At 46.0% G+C, this 9,065-nt stretch overlaps 1 long non-coding RNA gene across 1 annotated transcript; it reads left to right on the top strand.

Annotated features, from left to right (window-relative positions):
- Positions 1-575: 575 nt before the first annotated feature.
- On the top strand, positions 576-7,325 carry LOC121832680 (uncharacterized). The gene is made up of 2 exons (XR_006076327.2): positions 576-1,521; positions 7,012-7,325. It is a non-coding gene; the product is annotated as an uncharacterized LOC121832680 (long non-coding RNA).
- The last annotated feature ends 1,740 nt before the right edge of the window (positions 7,326-9,065 follow it).

Raw genomic sequence — 9,065 nt, 5'->3', positions numbered from 1 at the left:
CGGGGTTTTCTGAACCTTTTAGATTTATTCATAAGCCTTCTGAGCCCCTAAGCCCCGCTCTGCCCTCCAGGAGTGGATGTTTCAATCTGGAGGGAACGACTATGGGACACTGAGTTCTGAAGCACAGTAACTCAGCCAGTTAACACGCATTACGAGCCTGCAGTGAACCGAACCCTGGGTCGGGGCAGGCATGGGGCTCCTGAGCTGTAGCTGCACCACTGCACACAGTTCCTTAATTTCTGAACCTCCCACAGCCGCATCTGCTTTCAGAGCGCGGGTCTCCGCTTACGCGTTAGTCTAATTTCTCTCACCGGCGAGAACGTCAGCGTCCTGCCTGGCCCTACTACGCTCACCGCCAAGCACAACCCGCTTCCCTTGGCCTCTAGAGTATGCGGCTAGAATCTGACCATTCTGAAAAGTACCTTCTGCTGCTACTAAGTACCTCCTGGGGTCCTACTAAGTACTCCTGGGGTTCTACTAAGTACTCCTGGGGTCCTATTAAGTATCTCCTGGGGTCCTATTAAGTATCTCCTGGGGGTCCTATTAAGTATCTCCTGGGGTCCTATTAAGTATCTCCTGGGGTCCTGCTAAGCTTCTGGCGTTTCACTCTCTAGGCCGAAATGGACCGCAATCACACGTGGTTAACTTGGAAGAGCAGACTTTTAAGTTTTTTAATTTCAGGCCCAGACTTAAAGTATGCCTTCCAAACAATCCTGACGACTGAACATTCTCTCCCCATGTTCGCAGGAGCCTGAGATCCAGCGTTTCTCTGGTTCCCAGTCTGATCTTCCTTGGTCTGATCCACGAGATAAATCCGTGCTGGGACAAATTCCAAGATCCAGTTTACTCTGCCTGGAGCCAGCTCCTCGGAGGTAAAATTTTACCGTATCCTATTGAGGCTGTTTTCATATATTCTCAGTTTTTCTCTCCGTTTCTCCACCCTCTTCCTCATTCTTTTTAGCTGTTTGTTTGTTTTGTTGTGATTTGGCTGTCTTTGCTTTTTAACATCGGAGGCTATCACTTTTTCGTGACTGACACAGAGGAAGGAACCCTGGCATGATTGAAAGCCTGGGACGGTTTGTTCTCCGCTTGGGCTGCATTTATCAGTATAGCGAATGCGTGAGCTACTCTGTTGTCTTAGTGAACTGGCCAATTCCACCGGAGTCTTGTCTCGCTTCTTCTCCAAGAACGAAGCTCGCAGAGAGCACGGGGCGAACAAATTCACTGCACAAGAGAATCACAGAAAAACACCAAGTCTGAACTTGCCGGACACTGGGATGCCAACCCAGAGGAGTTACTGGTGAGGGTTACAGCTCCTAGCTCTAGGTGACAGTGGGTGCCCAGCAAGAGTGGACCCCGGAAGACTGAGTCTGTGGAGCACAGGTCACTGCCGAGGGTGGAAATAGCAGAAGCGGCACCCAGTGGAGGCTGCAGTGGGTCTTGTGAACCTTATTTTCCCGATTAGGTCCAGAAAGTCTTCCTCCAATGGATCGGAGCGCCTCTCCCACTGTGTTGGGTGTGGTGAGTATTAAAATCGCTTCTATACTTCTCTCACGGGTATACTTCTGGTATCATTTCTGGAAACTGGAGTTCATGGAATACATCTGTGAGACAAATTCTTGTTCATTGTGCTTTTTAGCAAAATAATTTTTATTTATTTTTATGTCTGTGGTGTTTTGTCTGAATGTATTCCTGAGCACCAGTTGCAAACAGTGCTCACAGAGGTCAGAAGAGGTGTCAAATCCCATGGGACTGAAGTACAAATGATTGTGAGCCACCCCTGGGTGCTGGGAACTGAACTTGGCACATGTTCAGGGAAATGCAGCCAGCCCCTTTAACGGCTCAGCCACCTCTCCAACCCCTTGCCTTCCCCCCCTCCCCAGGATCCCTTGACTATCAGAGCTCTATTATACAATCTTAAGGCCTTTGTCATAGTCATTAAATTAGTTTACCAAGAAGTTGGGGAGATTGCTTATTGAATAAGAATGCTTGATTTACAAGCATGAGAACTCCACTTTGAATCCCCAGCACCCATAAAAAAGCTAGGCATGACGGCATGCGCCTGTAACTGTCAGCATTCGGAGATGAAGACAGGTGGATCCCGAGGGCTCTGGCCAGGCAGCCTAGCAGAAAAGGTGGGCTTCCAATTTAGTGAGAATCTTGTCTTAAGGAGGGCAAGAAAGAAAGACATTGGCATCCCCCTCTGACCCCACTCCCCCCCCCCCACAGGCTCACAGGCACCCACCACACACACATGCCCACCCGCCTACAGTAACACCCACCTGACAGCGTCAAGGTTTGAAAGAGGAAGGCCAATAGGAAAGGTTGGCAGATTGGGAGATTGATCCGTGTTTTCCAAAATTTGGGTAACTTTTTTTTTAACTTTTTGTTGAATCTTTGTGGATTTCACATCATGCATCCCCATCCCATTCATCTCCCCACTGCTTCACATCTGCCCTTTCAGCACCCCCTCAATAAAATAAAATGAAAACGAAAAGTCCAGGTGTGGAAGCTGTCGCGTGACACAGTGTACCCTTCAGTCCGTACATCTTTACTTGGAAGTGTTCATTGCAGTGAGTCATTGTCTGGTTTGAGGCCTCTGGCTTCTGCTACCCCCTCAGTACTGGGACTCTCGTGGATTTCTCGTTGTTGCCCTGTGTCATGGAGACCCTGCAGCTTCGGATCTGCAGGTCCCACCTCCTTCACATGCTCCAGTGGTTCATAGATTAGGTGAATGTTGGGGTGGGCTAACCCATAGCCCTGGTTCTGGTTGGTCAGACTGCCAACTTTCCCTCACCATCACCAACAGGGTGAACCCCAGCTGGCAGCAAGGAGCAGGGCCCCACTGTCTGTCTGTCATGTGGTGATGTGGGTGAAGGAGAGATGCCTCCTCACTGCTTGCCACCTATTGCAGGCAGAAAAGCTGGTCCCGGGGTCACAAGAGTGGGAGAGCTAGCCTTGCCCCTCACTGGCTGCAGCAATTGGGAGAGCGGGTCCTGCACCTCACCTGGGCAACACGCTAGAGCTGACCCTGTTGGCCCAGGTGCAGGTGAGTTGGCCCTGATGGAGTGAGAGCAGGAGAGATACCCATCCTGCTCCCACCCACCATGTGATGGCATGGTGAGGGAACGATGCCCCTCCCCACCCCTTGTCACCACCTGTGGCAGGCAGGAGAGCTGGCCCTGCACCTCACCAACTGCAGTGCTCTGGAGAACAGGCCCAGCACTGTTATGAAATATTATTTTAAGATGTGTTACATTAGTTTATGCTGTTGAACATTTGTTTAATGATGCAAAGATGTGTTGCATTCTTTTATGTTGCATTTGTTTAACTCTGTGAAGTTATATTACTTTGCCTGTCTAAAACACCTGGTGGTCTAATAAAGAGCTGAATGGCCAATAGCTAGAGAGGAGAGAGAAATAGGCAGAGAAAATAAATAGAAGGAGAAATTTGGGAAAAGAAGATAGAGGGGCAAGAGAACAGGAGAAGAGGATACTAGGGGTCAGCCACCCAACCACACAGCCAGCCACGGAGTAAGAATGAAAGTAAGATTACAGAAGTAAGAGAAGGAAAAAGCCCAGAGGCAAAAGATAGACAGGATAATTTAAGTTAAGGAAAGCTGGCTAGAAACAAGCCAAGCTAAGGCCAGGCATTTATAAGTAGTAATAAGATTCTGTGTATTTATTTGGGAGCCGGGTGACAAGCCCCTACAAAGAGCCAAAAGAGTAAAATAAAACAACCAACAACACAGCACCTCACCTGGGGAAAACAGTAGAACTGACACTGGTGGTGTGGGTGTGGGTGAGCTGGCCCCAAGAAGTTCTGTAAGTAAACAACTCAATGACTTCAGGAACTCCTGGAAACTGACCAGATTCACTCAGGCTCCTTTCTCAAGCATATGTCAGCAGTAAGGACCACTGAGGGATACTCTCAGACAAGCTGAGCTGCCTGGAGGAGGCTCAGACCAACTGGACTGTCTAGAAAGGGCATTTTCCAACCCGTTGAGTGCCGGCAGGTTGTGGTATACATCAGGTTTCCAGATTCCGTGAGATGTCACTCCTCCTGGAGTGGGCCTTGGTGATTCAGCTGTCATAGAGTCATGTCTGAACGTATGAAAAACCACGTACCCATATTTCTGAAAATAATCCTAATAAACTCATTGGTTAGCAAGTTGGACTTTGATGGTATCTGTACTTGGTGGTTGTCAGTTTTCTATTCAGTTTGAGTAGATACATTCCTCCCCAGGAACAGTGTCACACAATATAGGTCAGAAAAACAAAAAACAAAAACTCCTATCACGTTAACATAACCTATAAAAATGCTTCCTAATGAAGAAAATTTGAGCTTTTTCTTGGAAACATAACAGAGAGAGGCCACAGTTGAGTTATAGGAGTCTCACTCAGTTACATATACTATAAAGTTCTCCAGAATTGGAAAGGATATCTCATGAACTTTAAACAGTGAAGGACATTTGCTCCCATTGGACAAGATGTGGCTACTCCCAGATGGTCCCTCCCAAAACTTCTTTCAATTTTGATTGAAGCAAAATGAAGAAATACTGGAGCTACTTGTGCAAGTAGATAAAATGCAGTTCCTTGCTGATTCCTAAGTTACTAGCTTTGTGGCCTTTGAATTAGAGGCTTTGATCTCAGGCCCGGATAAAATATCATGCACAGTATGTTTCTAAGAAAAAATTTCAAGCTTTCTTCATTAGTAGGAATTTTAAAAGGTCATTTCTAAGTACTTTTGGTTTCTTACCTCTTATGAAACAAAATCAGCCATTTGATAGCTTGATTGGCGGGGGCTAACTTTAATTTTGAAATTAGCTAAAAATCCAACTATGACTTAATGATGCTTTCCTCAAATACAGTTGGATATGTTTATCTCATTGTTCAATAGAGAGAGAGAGTTAGATGTGTGTGCAAAGATTTAGCTACAGGTTTATGATGTCCCCAAATGGAAACCAACCTAAATGTCTAATATTAGGAGAATTATTAATAGGGGTGCATATTAACGCAATAGAATTCTTAGAGGTGCTGGGGAGCATGCTGCAGACAAGTATTCACAGATGACATACATAACAGATGATCTACTGACTTAAAATGTGGTTGCACAATAGTATAGGCAGCATTGTATTTTAACTGTCTATGGGTCTCATAACTCCAAGAAGCTGAGCAAGAGCGTACATTATCGTCCGCCTCCTGTCTACTCTCTCCTTTCTCCGGCTACTATCAGCAGGTGTGAAATGGGCACACAGCTAGTTTACTCAGCATAGTCTTTGCTCCTGGAAGTTTGCCTATAGAGTTTGAGTTTCCCTCTATTCTGAAAGGTAGGTAAATAATACGATTCTGAATGTGGAAACAGTCCCCCAGCTTTATGTAAACAAGAAAGCTTTGAACACAACTGTAAGGTGAGATTTAGACCGTTTCTTGGTGTTTTGGATGCTCCTTTCACTCATTCTCATGTTCAAGCCATCTCATGCATCCTGGCCTTTAGTAAGCAAACGTTTAAATGTTAGCTGTTATGCTCACTCATAGGCCTTGGGTTTTCACTCTTCTTTGAAGAACCACCTTGAGCCTGGCGGGCCAGTGGTGATTAGGGCAGATGTTGATTCTGCTCTTCTGCAGTCTGTGTTTATCCAGGAAGGCAGACATTACTCCACCAATAAGGCAAGACACAGAGACACCGCCATGGAGTGTGGGTGGAGAGCACACAGTAGGTCTTCAGAAGTATCAGACAAGCCGAGCCCCTAAGGATGAACTGGAAGTTAGAGGTAGAGATGTGGGAACAGCATTCTCAGCAGGGAACAGCACGTGAGAAAAGCTCTTGGTCAATACTTGACCTGAATTCCTGTAGGTTTTCGTAATTCAGAAAAGTTCTATTGTTGGTCACTGGCAATCACTAGGAGCATATGTACACCTCTTCCAAAATGGGCTCCATTCTGTTTTCATCTTTAACTGTTTAGAAACTGGAAGCTTGAGTGTCTTCTGGAACTAACGCTGGCAAGATTTCAACTGCATACTTTAACCTTGAACACTTGGCTCTGAGTCCTAACTGGTCCTGGGGGGTTGAGATAATATACTATTATCTCAAAATTATGTTTATAAAAACCTTCAGCTTGCCCCTACAGCGTGTACGGATGACTTCGAAGCCCAGTGCAGGAATTACACGTGTAATAGATTTACAGGTATGCTAGTACACTTGCAGGTGCCCGTGATTGGTTCAGGCCCTCTTACCAAGTGTCAGTCAGATCAAATTTTGCAGCAGGCTGGAGTCTCTGAAGGAAAAGTTCAGTGCAAGTTCAGAGGCAGCGGCCGAGGCGGAGCTGCTTTAGGAAATGTTAAAGCCACATCATTTTCCCACACCGGAGCACCACCAGCCTTTCAAGAACACGCTGCATTTTGCCCCTCTTCCTCCGTGACATCATGAAAGATAATATTCCAGACAAATGCCCAGACGACAGATACTGAATTATTTATAAGGTCAGGCTACTGATGTGAATTACAAGGAAGAAGTAATAATGTTATTGTGACCAATGGAGTAAAGGGACATGGGCAAGAGAGGCTGAACAATAGCTCTAGAGATTTCCACCCACAGGAGAGCTGCGCACCGTCACGTGGTGCATGGAGATCCTTACTTGAGAATAGAAACAACACCTGGGGAATTAGCTGTAGTGTATTATTTAACATTTTATTTATAACTTTACAGCAATTTCTATAGCCAGTAGTATTTAGCCACAGATGTCTTCAAAATCAAGATCTCGGGTTCTGACAGCCATGTTTGGTTAAAAACAAAAAACCCAAAAATGATTTCTAGTGCCTCTCTGAGGTTTGGCAATTTGGAAGCTCCCGTTCTTGTCCCGTCACTATTTTTACAACAGTCTGTGGCAGCAGTGGCAGCTGGGGATTTAGAAGCTTTCTTCTAGAGCTCTTTCCAAAACAGTTGTCTGAAGTCTGTCTGTTTCTCAGGACTTGATTATTCTGTCTTCTTGTTTTTGTTTTTGTTTTTCAGATGTGAGGGGCCGAGACAGAATCTGGATTTGAGCCAACAGAAAATCTCCAGAGCTGTCACTTGGTTTGGGGTACAAATTGGCCACAATTTTTCAGAGGGCCTATCTCTTTTCAGAAACTGATTCTATGATTAGAGACATGCTTCCTGACCCTTTCATGAAGAATCACTTGAACAAATCCCTCTACTTTGTAAGGATTTAGCAATCCTTTGACTTCTGTATTTAGAAAACCATATTTAAATTGCTATAACTTTTAAACCAAACTATGGGTAATTCTGCCCATCCCTAATAAAGTATTAGAAGATGTATAACACAACCTGCAGTGTCTTTCCAGCAAGAAAGCCCCCCCACCGACCCCTCCGCCTTCTCTTCCTCCTCAATGCTTATTAGCAAATGGACAAGTGAACTTAAGCAACCCAATAAGAGGAGAATCAATCAAAGAATACATGCATGTAGAGTCAACTGGGACTATAACATTAAATCATACTTAATATCTCTTTATTATGACTTTTGGGGGCTCCCCTGGCGGTTCCTTGGAGGTCCTCTGAGTACGGGTTCATGTATGTTCAAGACCGGCTGCTCCTTCCCCAGGCCTGGCCCTGGGCCGTGCTGCCGATTGTCCCGGAGTAACCGCTTCTTCCCGCTGCTCTACTGCGGTCCCACCTTGTCTGGGGCACTGGGAGAGCGGGAGTTGCTCTTCTCTTGGGCACAGGCCCTCTCCCTAACTACCCATGGTGGAGCAGGTTAGGCTGCAGGCCGAGGCTGAAAGAGCAGACAGAGCTTGGTGGAGAAGTCCACCCAGCGAGATAAATGCTGGAGAAGGCTGCACTCAGAGGCAGGAAGCCTGGGCTAGCCTCCCACCACCACAGTGCTCATTCTGTTCCCATAAGGCCAGGGTCAGCTCACTCCCACTGCTTCTCATTACTCCCCCTCATCTCAGGGGGGGGGGCACTCATATACTGAATTCTATAACTGTCCCCTCCAGTTCCCATTTCCTGTCTGTCCTAAGTGCTGTCTTTTCCCAGGATATGGCAGTTCACTTATTTTAAGGAAACCCATCTTGTACTCACACTCCTCACTACAGCCCAAAGCCACACACAGTCAGCTGTCACAGCTTTAATCCATCTGCACTCTGAAACTGAATACTTGGTTTACGAGTTGAGAGACCTATGGCTGACATCCTTAGGCCATGTTAGTTTACTTGAGGATGTTTCAGACCCTCCCCAGACACAGAACTGGTGATTCACAGTTATATAGCCCAACATCCCATTCAGGGGGCTGTTTTTTTTTTTTTCTTACTCTGAGAAATCAGTTTCTATTCCCCCCCACACCCCGCTTTTATTAAGAAAACCTTAAACAAATCCTAAATAACATTTTCCCAGTTTCTAGTCATCACATTCTTTTAAATTTTTTTTTTAAACCAGGACACTTTATTTTGATTGAAACCGGTTGGGGTAAGTGCAATGTGTTCGGAATAATCAAAAGGATACAGATGGAAAAACTGGTGGGGGATGGGTCATCAGCTCCCTAACAGGGAACCATTAGAAATGACGCACTAGCTCCCAACAGTGCTCCAGCCACCTCACACCGACCTGCTCCGCTGGATCCCAGCAATGCAGCTGGGTGGAGATCGTCTCTGCTATCCTCAGCGCCAGGAACAGAGCAGTTACCTCCAAAAGAGGACTTACATACCTGTGCCTCTAGGATTTCACAACTGAAAAATCCTACAGAAGAAACTCAGCATGGAGTATAGTCCAGAGCAGGACACAGGATCACGCCATGGTGGGGTGAAACCCAATAGTCGGTTTTCATATCCTGTATCTCCACCTAGCTTTCAATCCCCCTTCAGCTACCCTATTTACATAACACCTAAGGTCAGTGTAGTAGGCCAGCATGACCTCCACCTTAAATTATTTCTCTTCCCCTTTCTCTTTATCCTTTTGTTTTTTTTATGTTTCTTCTCCCAGAAAACACAGTCAGGCACGGTTGGCAGTCTCTGCAGCTCAGTCTCCTGAGAGGTGAGCCTGTCCTAGGCTGTCCCCTCACACCCCCACAT

This window comes from Peromyscus maniculatus, chromosome 10 (assembly GCF_049852395.1).
Source record: "Peromyscus maniculatus bairdii isolate BWxNUB_F1_BW_parent chromosome 10, HU_Pman_BW_mat_3.1, whole genome shotgun sequence".
Lineage (NCBI taxonomy): Eukaryota > Metazoa > Chordata > Mammalia > Rodentia > Cricetidae > Peromyscus > Peromyscus maniculatus.
The sequence above is the reverse complement of the archived record's forward strand: the minus strand, read 5'-3'. Positions and strand labels throughout refer to the sequence as shown.